The following is a 17,080-nucleotide window of genomic DNA, read 5'->3' as shown; positions in this document are numbered from 1 at the left end:
CTAGACGGACCTTTGTTGGCAAAGTAATGTCTCTGCTTTTTAATATACTATCTAGGTTGGTCATAACTTTCCTTCCAAGGAGTAAGCGTCTTTTAATTTCATGGCTGCAATCAGCATCTGCAGTGATTTTGGAGCCCAAAAAAATAAAGTCTGACACTGTTTCCACTGTTTTTCCATCTATTTCCCATGAAGTGATGGGACCAGATGCCATGATCTTTGTTTTCTGAATGTTGAGCTTCAAGCCAACCTTTTCACTCTCCTCTTTCACTTTCATCAAGAGGCTTTTTAGTTCCTCTTCACTTTCTGCCATAAGGGTAGTGTCATCTGCATATCTGAGGTTATTGATATTTCTCCCAGCAATGTCATTAGGTATCATTAAATAAATTATATTATCTGTCTTTCTAAAGCAAATGAGGGCTCCAAAGCAAAAAAAAAAATTGTTTAGAGGAAGATAGATTTTTTGTTCCTTTATGTAATTCTATATAACTTAGGTTCCTTTGAAGTTATTAAAATAACATGTTTAAAAATTACTAAATGAACAATCTCAGTGTTAAATCTGGAAAAAAATTCCACTCTCAATTTTCTCTTTCAGCTAAATCAATGTCCAAATAAAATTTGCAAGAATATACGGCATTCATAAAAAGTGTGAGAAAAATTTCATTTCTTCCAAATCAATGCTGTTGGTAATCCAAAGGTCCTATGAGGGCCAATAAACAAACAACCTCATACTTTATGAGTTTAATGCAGAGGAAGTACACTAACAGAAAAATCTACCTTAAACATACACTAACACATATTCTCTCTCTCTCTCACACACACCTCCCCACACACACACACACATATACACATACACGCACATGCACACGCATGTTAACTAAACCACAAATAAGATATATTGGAAATAAAGAGAGTTTTAAATTTACCAGAAACATAAAATGGTATATGAAGCCAAATGCCCACCTTGGCTTCAGTGACTTTGTTCCAAATGCATTCTCCTCATTTATGCCTACTTAAACCAAAATTTTTCATGGGAAATTTCAAATGTATACAAGAGGAGACAAAATAGTATAACAAAACCCCTACCACCTGGACTAAACAATGATCAATTCAGTTCAGTTGCTCAGTCGTGTCCGACTCTTTGCGACCCCATGAACCGCAGCACACCAGACCTCCCTGTCCATCACCAACTCCCAGAGTTCACCCAAACCCATGTCCATTGAGTCAGTGATGCCATCCAACCATCTCATCCTCTGTTGTCCCCTTCTCCTCCTGCCCTCAATCTTTCCCAGCATCAGGGTCTTTTCAAATGGGTCAGCTCTTCGCATGAGGTGGCCAAAGTATTGGAGTTTCAGCTTCAGCTTGTGGCAAATCTTAATTCATCTCACTGTTCATTATCTTTTGTCGATCTTTCTATACAATTACCAGTCCTTTTCTTCCTCAGTTTTAGAGGATAAATATTTGAAAGACTAATCCAACGTCCATAATGTAAGTGGTAAACATTCTTCCAGTTTGTCATTGTCTTTTCAATTTGATGGTGTTTTCTGCTATGCAAAAAACAAGAGTGGGAGTGTGTATGTGTATATATAAATAGGCATATATACAAACATACATACATATATGTGTGTGAATACTGTACATCCCAGTAGTGTGTGAATGGGATCCAATCCTATCTTCTCTCAACTGACTATCCTAGTATCACAAACACCACTTATTAAAAATTCCGTATTTTCTACACTGATTTTAGGATGCTGCTTTTATTACAGACTAAATTTCCACATGCCATTGGGTTTGGGTTTTATAGTTTGTATTCAATTGATTTGTATTCCTGAACCAATACCACATTTTAAAAATTTGGGGACTTCCCTTGTGGTCCAGTGGTTAAGAATCTGCCTTCCAACGCAGGGAATGCAGGTTCGATCCCTAGTTGGGGAACTAAGATCCCACATGTTGTGAGGCAACTAAGCCCTTGTGCTGCAACTACTGAGTCCATGTACCCTAAAGCCCATGCTCTGCGACAAGAAAAGCCTTCAGCTGCAACTAGAGAAAGCCTGCATGCCACAACAAAGACCCAGTGCAGCCAAAAAAAAAAAAAAAAATTATAATGGCTTATGTTTCAATATCCAGTAGAGCTAGTCTTCCATTCTTACTGGTCTTCAATTTCAAAATTTTCCCAGCTATGCTTTCTTGTCTGTTCTTACAAATAAACTTTATAATTTGTCCAGACCTAGGAATAAAAAAGTCTGATATTTTTATTGAGATTATGTTACATTTATATATTATTTTAAAAAAAAATGACATCTTTAGGATGTAGAGTCTTTTGATTCAAAATACCTGTTCAAGTTTATGTTTCTATCTTTGGGAGTTGTTTTTACAGTTTTCCTCATAAATTTTGAACTTCTGTTAAAAGTGTATGCCCATAAAATTTATTTGGCTAAATGGCACTTTTTCTCCCATTATATCTTGTAATTTATTATTTTTTAAATTTATACATTTTTTCAAAGGCCCTTCTCAGTCTCAGTTTAAAGGATGCATTCCCTGACAAGCCATATCATAATTTTTCTCATCTTTAAACATCTAGTGAACTTGTTTTTTAAGTTTTACATTTTTCATGACATTTCATGACAACTGTTCTATCTCCCCTGCTAGAATAAAAACTTCCCAGAAACAATATTGCACCCTCTTTTCTGCTTAACACTCAGAACCTTGTATGATGCTGGGAATACAGCAGGAACTCAGCAAATATGTAGTTGATAGACAATGAAACAATGTATAATAACTAGGTTATATAAAAACTGGGTTGGGAAGATCCCCTTGAGGAGGAAATAGGGAACCCACTCCAGTATCTTGCCTGGAGAATTCCGTGGAAAGAGAAGCCTGGTGGGTTACAGTCCATGGGGTCACAAAGAGTCGGACAAGACTGAGCGACTAACACTATATAAAAACTCCTAACATGCTCATCAAACCACATTTTCTGGACTTGTCAACTTGCAAATACTCTACATTAATTATGAGGGGAATGTGAGGGAACTGGTTAAAAATGATTACTGCTTCTGGGAGAAGAGTTTTCAAAGTTGACACGGCCTTGAACCATCCAAAATGAACTGGAGATGAGAGAGGGATTCTTATATAAATAAGAAAAATGGAGCTAGAGTTTGCTATGACAGACTACTGGAGAGCAGAGATGTGTACACAGAAAGAAGCACAAACATCAGTTGAAGGTCCTACTTAAGTATTCAGTATAGTACTGATCAGAGCACGCATGTAGAGAAACTACACAAGACTGAAGGAAGACCACCAGAAAATGTTACAAAGACCAGAACAACCTTTACTAAGGTCAGTAATAATGCCTGTCCCCACCAACCAAACTGGAAAAGCCTCACACAGAATACTGAATAGAGGACTCAGAGAGACTTGCCTTAGTGGTGGGGAATAAACAGCCCTACATTAGACTAGCCTGACCTAACAAATCTTAACAGCAAGTCTCAAAAGGATCAAACTATCTCTAAGAAATTTAACTATGTTCCAAAGCAGAAAATAATTATAGAAATCTAAATATATATATATCACACAAGGTAAAATTTACAATCTCTGGTAGCAACCAATAAAAAATTACCAGACATACAAAGAAAGGGAAAAAAATAATGCAGAGAAAAATCCATCAATTGGAACCAATACAGGAATGAACAGTTAAGGCCCTCAAAACAGTTATAAGTGATTCTATATGTGCAAAAAGTTAACTAGAAACTTGGAAGAATCAAACAAAGACACAAACCAACTTCTAAAGATGAAAACTATGTCTTGAGATGGAAAAAATTGATGGCATTAATATAGCAGATTAGATACTGCAAAAGAAACAATAAGCACAGCAATGAGACCCCAAATGAAATACAAAGAGGAAAAAAAAAGAATAAAAACAAAATGAAAAGCATATCTCAGACCCACAAAACAATTTCAAGAAGCCTAATATACATGTATTGAAATTCATGACAGTAATGGGGAGGCAAAGAAAAATTTTTTAAGAAATAATACTAAAGTTTTCCAAATATGAGACCTACAAAGCTCAGGTCTAAGAAACTCAACAAACACTAAGCTTAGAAATTATGAAGAAAATTATGCCAAGGCACATCATATTAAAATGGCTTATACATCCAATAAAAGGCTTATATACAAAACGTTTTTTAAAACTATTACAACAGTAATAAAAAGAAAAGTAACCCGATTAAAAAGGATTTGGACAGACACATCTCCACAAAAAATATACAAATGGCCAATAAAGTACATTAAAAACACATTCAACACCATAATTCATTAAGGAAACGCAAGTTTAAACTACAATGAGATAATACTACACACTTGTTAGAAATAATGAAATTGCAAAGACTGACCATTCCAAGCATGTGGAACAAATAGAACTCTCATTTTCAGTCGTGTCCAACTCTGTGCGACCCCATAGATGGCAGCCCACAGGGCTCCCACGTCCCTGGGATTCTCCAGGCAAGAACACTGGAGTGGGTTGCCATTTCCTTCTCCGCATTTTCAACTGGTGGGACTATAAAATGGTTTGGCAGTTTAAGTTAAACATACAGCTACCATATGATCCAGACATTTCTTTCCTAGGTATTTACTCAAGAAAAGAGAAATTTTATATCCATACAAAGACTGATACATTAGTGTTCACAGAAGCTCTATTTGAATAGCCAAAATATAGAAATTATCAAATATCCATCAACAGATGCATAAACAATTGGGTATACCTGAATAACTGTGGATTGGTGTCTTTCCACCTGTACTGGTAGACTTTCCAGTACTAAATTCTCATTCATTATCTCTTTAAATATGGCTTTTGCCCATTCTCTTTTTCTTTCAGGAACTCCATTCACTGAACTTTCTCAACTTCTTCTTCTGATTATTCTAATTTTCATGTATCTTAATCTCTTTCATATCTTCCATTTCCGTATCTTTGAGCTGTATTCTGAGTGATTTACTCTGATCTATATTCTAGTTCATTCATTCTCTCTTGGGGTTTGCCTAATTGCCTAATCTGTGGTTAAACTTAACAAATGAGTTTTGAGGTTTTTTTTTTTTTCCTGCATTTTTCATTAATAGAAATTACATTCAGTTCCTTTTTCAACCCCTTTTGGTACCTTTTCAGGTTCCTGCTCCCTGAATATATTTTCAATTGTGACTTTTATTTACTTAAATAGAGCCCATCACGGTTAGTTTAATAATCAATAATTAGTAATTACAATACATAAGCATTTGTAAGTTTTCCTCTAATTGTCCACTGTTTTTGCTGATTCTTGCTCAGGTTGTCTTATTTCCACTTGGTTATCTTTTACAGATTATCCATTGACCTCAAAACTTAACTGGTAGAACTTTTTTAAGTCAAAGACAAAAGTATACTCCTACAGAGAATTTGCATTTGTATATTATATCATTTTAGATTCATGCCTTGACATATAACTTGATTTTAAAATGAGCAAAGGATGTGAACTGACATTTCTCAAAAAAAAAAGAAAAATACAGCTAATAAACACACAGAAAGGTGCTCAGCATCATCAGTTATTAGGGAAATGGAAGTCAAAACTTCAGTGAAATACCACTTCACACACACTAAGATAGCTATAATCAAAAAGACAGAGAAAAGTAAGTGTTGGTGAGGATGTGGAGAAATTAGAACCCTCATACGTTGTTGGTAGGTGTAGCTGCTTTGGAAAACAGTTTGGCAGTTCCTCAAAACAAATACAGAATTACCATATGACCCAGCAATTCATACTTGTAGGTAAGTAGAGAACGAAAATATATTTCCTATGAGAATGGAAAACACATTTCCATACAAAAACTTATATGCAAATATTCATAAGAGCCAAGAAGTGGATATAACCATCAACCAAGGAATGGGAAAACAAAGTGTGGTATTATCCTCACAATGGAATATCAGTGAGTCATTAAAAAGAATAAAGTACTAATTTATGGTAAACATGAATAATCCTTGAAACAATTATGCTAAGTGAAATAAAACACAAAAGGCATATTATATGATTTCATTCATATCAAGTGCCCAGAGTAAGCAAACCACAGAGACAAAAATAGATTAGAAGTTGCCAAGAGTTGGGGGAAAAGAAGGATATGGGGAATGACTATCAATGGTATAAGGTTTTTTTCTGGGAGTAATAAAAGTGGTCTGGAATTAAGATACTGATGATGGTTGTACAACCTTGTAGATATATGAAAACCCACTGAATTATACACTCTCAAGGGTGAATTTTATGGCATATATATATATATATGTATGTAAAGGAAAAAAGATTTTTAAAAATTCACATATTGAAATTTTTTTAGACCACCAAAGTGACATGTACTTCCCCCATGATCTGGTAGTTTTGACTGCCCAAGGACAGGTTTTTTTCCCACTTCTGTTTCACTTGGCATCAAGACAACCTTCCTTACAGATCCCTGAAGGAAGTTTCATCCTTTCCATGACATCACAGACCTTTGGGATCCCAGAATTATGTGCAGAAGTCTCTTGTTAGCTAACTGTGAAGGAGCCCTGGACTGACTTCTAACTATGCCTCCAACCCTACAAATCTACCAAATTCTTATTCAAATCTAATCAAATTCCCCCAGTTTAGAAAATACCCTCAAAGCAAATAAAGTTCAAGGGCTCCTACAGTCTTAGATTTCCAGCTTTCTCTTAGGTTTTGGCATATAAAATCCTAAGTTCCTTAAAAAAAATTTTTTTAATACAGCTATTCTTAGCTATTTTCAGTGTGAAGGTTTTTCCAAATGCCTTAACTATATTCCAAAAGTGAAAATCCAATATTTACTTTTCAAGTTAAAGTTAACTCCAGTGAGTTAGAGTTAGGACAGGATTTGTAAAAACTAAAGACAGCCTGATATAATTCACAATAAAGTAGCTTCGGAAGTACTTACGACCTTGGGCGACTAAGCAGCTATTTAAGACTTAAATAACATATTTCTATATACTCTGATGAAAAGTTTACTTTAGAAAAACCATTAAACATTAATTTGAGTCCTAAAAGAAGCATGGGAAGGTGACTTGTCTTTTAGGAATGGAGGCTCTTTACACAACTAAGTAAAAGTAAGATTGCAGAAAGGATACACAAACAGACCAATAAAAGGATAGCCCAGAAACATGTGAACATATGTATGGAAAGTTGACATATGACACTTATAGATTATTGAAAGGAAAAACAGAATATTCAATAAATGATGCTGGGAAGAGTGGATTACCTGTATGGAAAAACAATGAAACTGGATTACTACTTCACACCACACAAAAATCAATTTCACACGGACTAAGGACACAACTATGAAAGGCAACATTTTAAAGCTTTTAGAAGAAAATATCAGACTGTATCTTTATGATCTCAGGGAAAGGAAAGATTTGTTAAACAAGATGTCAAAAGAGCAAACCATCAGGAAATGCTTGACATATTCAACCACATTAAACTACAAAATGAATGTGTCTGTCAAAAACCACTATAAAGAAAGTAAAAGACAAGCTACTTACTAGAAAAAAGATATTTACCACAAGCATAACTGATAAGGGATTAGTATCCAGAAAATGTATATATATACGCCAGAAATCAACTTTTAAAAGGCAAAAAACATAAACAGCTATCCCATACATCCATAATTAAGGAAATATAAATTAAACCCCACCATTTCTCACCTACCAGATGGCTGAAAAGAAAAAATTCAGATTATTACAAATGTACAAGTGTCTCAAATGTTGTTAAGAAAGGGAACAAAGTGAATACTTAACACATTGCTTGTGAGAGTATGAACTGTTATAAAGCAATTCAGTATTATCTAGCAAATCTGAAGATCTCCAACTCTACTCTGAGGCAAAAAAGAACAGGAAATTCTTACACATGGACACAGAGTAACAGGAATAGGTATAGTAATAACAAAATAGCTTTTAATGGTAAAAAGCAAAATCAGATTTTAATATGAAGACTGAAAACACCCTAAATATCCATCAACAGGAGGATGAATAAACAGTTGTAAATTCATATAGTGGAGTGCTATGTAGCAAAAAAAGGAAATGAACTATAACACAACATAGATGAATCTCATAAATACAATTTTGTGCTCCCCCAAAACACGAAACTGAACAGTACATTACTTATGAATACCTACTTATGTAGTAAAACTATACAAAAATTCAAGGAGCATAGCAAGAGAAAGACATGATCAAGAAGAAAGATACAATTATGGTTAAAAAAACATGCATTAGTCTATAGCATGATATAGGTACAGGGCATCTAATTTATCTGTAGTCTCCAAACCTGTAGATGTATCAAAAGTACTATTTTGCACATATGAAATAATTTTCATTTAAAAATTAAGCAAGCACATGGCTGTGGTATAAATTAAGAAAATACATAAAACTACATGAAGAAAATAAAAATTAACAATAACCCCATCATCCTGAGACAACTACAATACTTAAATAAACATACTTAAATGATGTGTTTTCTTCTACTCTCTAGTTTGTTTTGTTTTGGCTTTGGCCTCTGCCCTGCAGTTTACAGCGTCCTAGTTCCCTGGCCAGGGATCAAACCCATGCCGCCCGCTAGAGTGGAAGCACGGAGTCCTAGCCAGTAGATCACCAGGGAATTCCCATTCTACTATTTTTACTCTTTTTTTTTTTACAGTTTTATTGAGGTACTGACTTAAGTGAATTGCACATATTTAAAATGTACAATTACATGAATCAGACACATGTATACAGAAGCGGAAACATCTTTACAATCATGAAAATGAACATACCCATGAATACATTCATGGGACAGGGTGCCTGGTGAGCTGCAGTTCAAGGGTCGCAAAGAGTCGAACATAACTGAGCAAATGAACTGAATTAACTGAAGAATAAATTCGCCATCCCTGAAAGTTACCCGCTTTACATTCATCCCCTTTTCCTTCCTTTACATTCATCCCTACCCTCAGGTAACCAATGATCTGTTTTCTATCACTTTAGTTTGTCGTTTCTAGAGTTTCGTCAGGTATAGTTTGGGCATAACTTATTCATATGCTTCACTTTAGTAGATACTGCCACTAATCTTACACTTCTACCAGCAGAGTACAAGAGTTTCAGTTGTTCCACATACTTATCAACACTTGTTTGCCTTTTCCATTTTTAGCCATTTTTTTCATATCCTAAGAAAAATACACATAAAATTACTGCCTGAACAAAAAAATTAAACTCTCAATGAAGACTGAAGTTAAACTCAAGAAATTTTCATCTAAGAGCATTTTCCCTTAAATGCATGATAATAAATGAAGCAAAAGCCCTAACTGGTGTATACCTCATGAATTCTGATTCAGCCAAAATATCTGATACATATATAAGATGTTTAGAAGAGTCATTGAGATACACACTAGAAAAATCACATGATTCAAAAGTTATTGTTCACTCAGTAGTGTCTGATTCTTTGTGACCCCATGGACTGCAGTATGCCAGGCTTCCCTGTCCGTCACCATTTCCCAGAGCTTGCTCAAACTCATGTCCATTGAGTTGGTGATGCCATTCAACCATCTCATCATCTGTTGTCCCCTTCTCCTGCCTTCAATCTTTCCCAGCATCTGGGTCTTTTCTAACAAGTCAGCTCTTCACATCAGGTGGCCAAAGTATTTGAGGTTCAGCTTCATAATCAGTCCTTCCAATGAATAGTCAGGGTTGATTTCCTTTATTATTATTCATGGGGTTCTCAAGGTAAGAATGCTAAAGTGGTTCCAAGGAACAAGGGACTCTCTCAAGAGTCTTCTCTAACACCACAGTTCAAAAGCATCAACTCTTTGGCGCTCAGCCTTCTTGATGGTCCAACTCTCACATCCACACATGACTACTGGAAAAACCATAGCTTTGACTACATGAATCTTTGTTGGCAAAGCAATGTCTCTGCTTTTTTTAATATGCTAAGTTGGGAGCATCTAAATACTGGAACTCAGGTGAAATATAATTCAACAGTTTGTTAAAGTGTGACTTTAACACTGACAACATCTGAATTCAACAGATCAAAATACCACTAAAATAGTGTTCGTAATTTGAATTGGGGGATTAAATATTTTCTATTTAATATGCTCAGACACTTGCTCTCAGCTACTTCTCAACCAGCAGACAAGAACCATGCTGGGAGATGCTCTTTAATATAAATGAATCCTATTAGCCTTATATTCTTTCCAATCTGACCATAAACTCCCCTATACTCTACTACCCTATCACTTCTTCAAATCTTTGTGTCTCAAAATAAGGCTCCCACACTCACTATCTTTATTTCTTCATCTTCTATTTACTCCTCAAAGTCATTCAAACTTGGCTTCCATCCTTATCTTTATACTGAGTTGGCCAAAAAGGTTCTTCTGTGAGATATGGAAAATCTCAAAATTTTTGGCCAACCCAATATTTTAAACTATGCTTGTTGAGTTCAATGACAGCCTTCTAACTACCAAAGCCAAGAGGCACTTTATCAGTTCCTATCTTCCTGATTCCTCTATCTCATTTGACTCTAAAATAGATTTCTATCCTTTATTAAAACTCTTCCCTCTCCTGGCTTCTATGACACCACTGTCTGTTAATTTGCTTCCTTCTTTACTGAACTTGCCTCCTTGGTCTTCTTGGCTGTCTCTACCCATCACTTCAGTTCAGTTCAGTTCAGTTCAGTCGTGTCCGACTCTCCACGACCCCATGAATCACAGCACGCCAGGCCTCCCTGTCCATCACCAACTCCCGGAGTTCACTCAAACTCATGTCCACAGAGTCGGTGATGCCATCCAGCCATCTCATTCTCGGTCGTCCCCTTCTCCTCCCGCCCCCAACCTTTCCTAGCATCAGACTCTTTTCCAGTGAGTCAACTCGTCGCATGAGGTGGCCAAAGTATTGCATTTCAGCTTTAGCATCAGTCCTTCCAATGAACACCCAGGATTGATCTCCTTTAGAATGGACTGGTTGGATCTCCTTGCAGTACAAGGGACTCTCAAGAGTCTTCTCCAGCACCACAGTTCAAAAGCATCAATTCTTCGGCGAATTTCACTTAAGTACTGGTATTTTCCACCCTTGGTCTTCCTCTTTTTTTATAAATTCTACTTACTTGAATCATTTCTTCCACTCTCACAAGATTAAGTATCACAAATCCATGGGTGGTTTCCAACATTCACAACTCTGATCCTGACTTTAGAAAATCCCAGTACCAATATACCTAACTGCCAACTAGACAGCTCTGCCAAAGGTCCTCCAAGAATCACAAGCTCATTTTCTCTCCAACTGAATTAGTCCCTCAATTTGTTAGTTTTATTTGTGAATACACAATTGTAATTCAAGTGGAGCCAATAAAATACAAGAGGAACTTAAAATTTCTGTTTCTTCAAAAGTTTTTTAAAAAGAGCAAATTTTTATGAAGGCTTTTTCCTTGAGACTCAAAGTCATTAGCAAAAGCTACAAAATACATGATAAAATATCTCAAATTCCAGTTCTCAAAGGCAATCAATATTAATATTTTCTTCCAAAAAGAGCAATTTTTAACCTCGAAAAAGTCACATATCAAAATATTGAACTGGTAAGTACGGAGTGTTGTTACTGTTAACTCTTTAATATTTCCAGGCTACTTTTAACAGTATTAATCAGGGAAAACACCTCTATCAAACAGCCTACTTGGAGGAAGAATCAGTATATTTTAAAAATGAAAGCAATTCTTTTACATGCTGTATTTTAAAGCAGCGGTCCCGAACTTTTTGGCACTAGTGACCAGTTTGGTGGAAGAGAATTTTTCCATGGAGGTGGTGTGGCGGGGGTAGGCGGGGCGGGGCGACAGCTGGGTGCCCGCGGTGGTTTTGGAATGATTTAAGAATATTACATTTATTGTTGACTTTATTTCTATTATTATTACATCAGCTAGACCTCAGATCATCAGGCATTAATCTCAGAGGTGGTGGGACCCCTGTTCTAAACGAATCAATCAGCATTTTTTGTCTTGGCAATTATCTTACCTATACCTACCATCTGTGTGCCATATAGCCACGATTCATGCGTAGTATTTTCTTGACTTAAAGAAAGCCATAGTAAAGAAACAAGAAGGAAAAAAACTGGAGGAGACAGAAACCAAATCTAAAATCTGCTGCTGCTGTTGCTGCTAACTCGCTTCAGTCGTGTCCGACTAGCTAGGTAGATAATTCATATTTTCCAAAATTCAAAGCAAAGTGATATTTACCACCCCTCCTCGGACTCAAAAAGTTTCAGAAACATCACAGATAGAAACAGTTCTCTAACCAGTTCTCATCAGTTTCTTCAGGTAAAAGAAAAGCCTTCTCTTCCCTCTTAACCCAGAGGCCACCCCACCCCTCCCCAGCCCCAGCCCCAGCTCCCAGAGCCGGCGGTCGGAAGCGCGCGCCAAGGTCAGGGAGTGGGGCGCGCGGCCGGCTCCGCCCGGGCTGGGGTCTCCCCTCCGTCCGGCCCGGGAGTCCCAAAGCGAGGAGACCCGTGAACCCAGCGGACCCACAGCCCCCGGTGCGCCACAGGGCGAGCCCCTGCCCTCCAGGCCTCAGAGATCCCGGTTGTTGAGGAAACTTCCCTCAGGCCTGAGGAGAGCAGGCGTCTCTGAGGAGACTCAGGTTCAGTCCCCCGAGCCCCGAAATAGTGCGACTTTTTTTTTTTTTTTTAAGTTAAAGGAGACCAAACCCTACAAAACAACTTTCTCCACGCACAGCCTCCAGAGGCTGCGGGTGAGGGGGCTATTCAGCCGCCGGCGGGTCCCACCAGGTGGGCCCAGCAGCGGCCGCTCGAAACCGCAGAGCTCACCCAGGGAAGCGTCCGCGACCCCACACCTGAGCCCCCTGGCTCCCTCCCCCGCCGCGGCCCCGGGGTCTCCACGCTTCGCTCCCGGGGAGTCCCCGCCTCACACGCCGCTGAGGCAGTGCCGCGAGGCCGCGGCCGGTTACCTGCTCGAGGCAGTGGGCGCTCTGGCGTCGCCGCCCGCGGCAACCGTGATTCGGGTCACCTCGCGCGGCCGCGCCCCGAGGCCCCGCCCCCGTCCCCTGAAGACCGCCCCGCCCTCTCCCAGGTCCGCTCCGCCCCGCCCCCTCAGGTCCGCCCCTCCCGACCCGAGGTGCGCGCCGACGGCGCGGCCTGGGGCGTGGCCTGGGGCGTGGCCGTCCGTCCCTGCACCTGAGCGCTGCGGGCCTGCGCCCTCGGCTCCTCCACTCCTCGCCTCACCCAGCACAGTTCTCAGATGCACCCTCCGGAAGGGTCTAAGATGAAGCCAGGCAGAGTTTGGAGTGTGTTGAGGGGTCAGAAGGGAGGTAAAAGACAGAGGTGTTTAGTGGGAATGCCACTCGCCTGATGAACCTCCCTGAAAAGGGAAGGAAGGAGCAAATTCTCTTGCCAGAAAATACTTATGCAAGTAGAGAAACTTCTTGGAAGCCAAGAAACTTTTGTTTGTATTACTGGTCTTTAGTGTTTATATCCTAAAGTCTTGAGAATCAGCTCACAACTCTTCACTTTTATGACTTTACGTTTCCTACTGCTTTACCTGGTGGCTCAGAGGTAAAGAATCCGTCTGCAATACAGAAGACAGGGGTTCCATCCCTGGGTTGGAACGATCCCCTGGAGAAGGAAGTGGCATCCCACTCCTGTATTCTTGCCTGGGAAATCTGATGGACCGAGAAGCCTAGCAGGCTACAGTCCATGGGGTTGCAAAGAGTCAAACACTACTGAGCATGCATACACTGCTTTACCAGGAGCAGGTACTTTGGAAGGAATCCCAGAGGTATCCACTATTTGTCCTGCCCCATCCTCTGCTGGAATCCTATCTGGCACACTTTGGCACGGTTGGCTGGCCCCTTTCTTTTTTGCTTTCCTTTCTGGGAGTCTCTGTTCTTGGAAAGTTGTCGAATGAATTCCTAGATTATCTGTTGATGAATGGCTAAGTTTTGAGAGGCTGATGGATTGTAAATTGAAGTTCAGTTCCGTTCAGTCGCTCAGTTTTGTCTGACTCTTCGAGACCTGTGGACTGTAGCACACCAGGCTTCCCTGTCCATCACCAGTTCCCAAAGCTTGCTCAAACTCATGTCCATTGAGTCAGTAATGCCATCCAACCATCCCATCTTCTGTCATCCCCTTCTCCTCCTGCCTGCGATCTTTCCCAGCATCAGGGTTTTTTCCAATGAGTCAGTTCTTCACATCAGGTGGCCAAAGTTTTGGAGTTTCAACTTCAGCATCAGTCCTTCCAATGAATATTCAGGACTGATTTCCTTTAGGATTGACTAGTTGGATCTCCTTGCAGTCCAAGTGACTTTCAAGAGTCTTCTCCAACACCACAGTTCAAAAGCATTGAATAAAGGTAATCATTTTCTTTCTGGAGAGTCGTCTTTCCGAAAATGGGTTCTGTTCATTTCCAGGATCTAGATGCTAGAGTGGGAGTTAGGGTGGGGTGGGGGTGGGGAGGAGCATGCCTTGATCCTGAGAACAAATTAATCTGGGGAAAGAGAATATAGCTTCTCTCCTTGAGTTGACAGGGCTTTCAAGGCCTAAGAACTGTGCTTTACTTTGTATCGTCCTGTATTTCTCAAGTTTATTTGCTTTGAGGAGTGGCAGAATATGCCACCCCAAAATAGTGGGATACTTTGGCATAAAGATTATTTTGAGGCACCTGAGAATCAGCAGTTGGAAGAAGGGTACTCTGAACTTCCTTTTTCTTTCTGAAAGCAGGAAATGGAACTCCCAAGTGAACAATGTCCTCCCTATAACATGAGGAAAAAAAAAGGCTTATCACCAGAGATGAGAGTCAAGGAAGGAGAAAGTCTACACAAACAAACCTTTTTAAAGTAACCTTTATCTTTATATTCACTTCTTCACTATTAACTGCCCTGGCTCCAGTCCCTTTGTTGCCCCCCATTTTTGCTCCTAACTACTCTGTGTTCAATTTAGTATATAACTAAGTGTTTGGCTCTAACTGCTTCTTTGGGTCTTCATTTTCCTGTGGGTGTGCCCATGAACATGTAAAAAAAAAAAATCAGTGTGCTTTGCTCCTGTTTATCTGTGTCAATTTAATTCTCAGTTCCATGTAGAAACCCTAAGGGTGTAAAGTTTTTGCCTTCCCTTCAGACCACACAACTCTCTTCTTGAGACATGGTTAGCATCCTGGGGCCTCAATGTCTCAGCAAACACACTTTGATAAACACTGCTTAAAAGTCCTGGAATATTCACTTCAGTAATTTTTCATTCTATTACAAATGTTTGCAGAGTTCTGTACTCTTTACACAAAGCTTTCACATGAGTCACTGATTTTAAGCTTCACAATTGTGATGTAACTGTTATTATCCTAGTTTTACAGCTGAAAATATTAAGGGTCAAACAAACAGTAGTTACTCAAGTGTAGAGTCTAGATTGACTCTAAAGTCTTTAAAAATATGTATTATATAAAGTGTGTAGGTAATATGCTTTATTTAAGGATCAAATGATTCTGTGTGTATGTGACTTCACACACACACACACACATACTTTTCTCTCTCATTTGACCCTTAAGTAGAGCACTTCCTTGGTTGGAAATCTCTGGATTCATGTGTTACTTTTCCAGGGCAAGGACCTTTACCTACCTTTTACTCCCTGCAGCACCTGACATCATAGTGTAGGGCATAGAAGTGTCACTTAAATGTGCTAGATGAACAAAGAGTGATTGGTGGGGACTTCCCTGATGGTCCAGTTCATTTTAGTTCATTTGCTCAGTCGTGTCTGACTCTCTTTGACCCCATGGACTGCAGCATGTTAGGCTTCCCTGTCCATCACCAACTCCCGGAGCTTGGTCCAACTCATGTCCATTGAGTCGATGATGCCATCCAACTATCTCATCCTCTGTCGTCCCCTTCTCCTCCTGCCTTCAGTCTTTCCCAGCATCAGGATCTTTTCCAATGAGTCAGTTCTTTGTATCAGGTGGCCAAAGTATTGAAGCATCAACTTCAGCACCAGTCCTTCCATTGAATATTCAGGACTTATTTCCTTTAGTATTGACAGTTAAGAATTCGCTCTGTAATGCAGATGATGCTCCCACATGCCACAGAGCAACTAAGCCTGTGCACTGCAACTACTGAGCCCGTGTGCCACAACTAGAGAGGCTGTGCACTGCAATAAAGATCCTGTGCGATGCAATGAAGAGCCCGTGTGCCTCAACTAAGACTGGATGCAGCCAAATAAGCAATCAGTATAATACTTAAAAAAAAAAAAAAAGAGTGAATGGTGACTGAATCCGCAATAGTTCTTCCTGAACTGGATGGGGTGCTTGGTTCCCTGATGAACAACCTTAGCAACCTCCTCACTGATGTAGAAGTCCCCAAACAAAAGCTCCCCAAATTGCTAATTTTCTTCCATCTAAAAAGGCTTATTAGAAGAACTTGCTCAGTTGACAGATATAGTTTGTTGAAAACAACAAAACCAGTTCCTTTGTTTTCTTTGAAATGTTCCCCCTTCCTGTTCAGCTTTCAGAGGCAACGCTGCGTTGATAATGTACAAATGGAGGACATGGTACACCTTTCTCTGTGACCTTGGTGTTCCCTCTTCCCATAGAATGATGGTGTTTGCAACATTCTGAGTGGGTTTTTTTTGTTGTTGTTTAGTGTTTGTTTTTTTAATGTTAAACATCAATGCTTTTAATGTTTAATGTCCTTTTATTTGAGGCAGATATAAGGAGAAACAGATTTAGGTTGACATGGATAACACAGCTGCCTAGACTTTGCTATGCATATTATTTCATTTGATAGAGACAAATTACTTAATCCCTGTCCTAATCCTCTTCATTCTTCCCTAATTGAGTGTAGTTTATAAATGCTTTATGACTCAGTCCAGCCCTACATTGCCAGTCTCCCCTAAAACTAACCCCACCACACGTTTTTGACCTTCTGAATTAATTGAAATTCCCTAAGTTGCCAAATTTGCACTACTGTCCTCTTTACTTCCATTTTATGTGTATCACTGGTAAGTTCATGTTCATTCAGAATCACTTCTTCTGGAAAATGAAACTCCACAAAACCCATCTGAGAGTGAATTAGGTGCCCTTCCTCAACATTT

At 39.1% G+C, this 17,080-nt stretch overlaps 1 protein-coding gene across 3 annotated transcripts in view; it reads right to left on the bottom strand.

Annotated features, from left to right (window-relative positions):
- TC2N (tandem C2 domains, nuclear) overlaps window positions 1–13,045 on the bottom strand; it is a 40,491-nt gene extending 27,446 nt beyond the window's left edge. For all 3 annotated transcript variants that reach the window (XM_055418393.2, XM_055418392.2, XM_055418394.2), the window contains exon 1: window positions 12,961–13,045. The gene's annotated coding sequence lies outside the window, so the exon portion shown is untranslated. The remainder of the gene's footprint in view (window positions 1–12,960) is intronic.
- Between the last annotated feature and the right edge of the window lie 4,035 nt (window positions 13,046–17,080).

Source organism: Moschus berezovskii, chromosome 21 (genome assembly GCF_049115385.1).
Source record: "Moschus berezovskii isolate FMDL1 chromosome 21, NW_MosBer_1.0, whole genome shotgun sequence".
Taxonomy (NCBI): domain Eukaryota; kingdom Metazoa; phylum Chordata; class Mammalia; order Artiodactyla; family Moschidae; genus Moschus; species Moschus berezovskii.
Note: the sequence above shows the minus strand (reverse complement) of the source record. Positions and strands in the feature narration are given on the sequence as shown.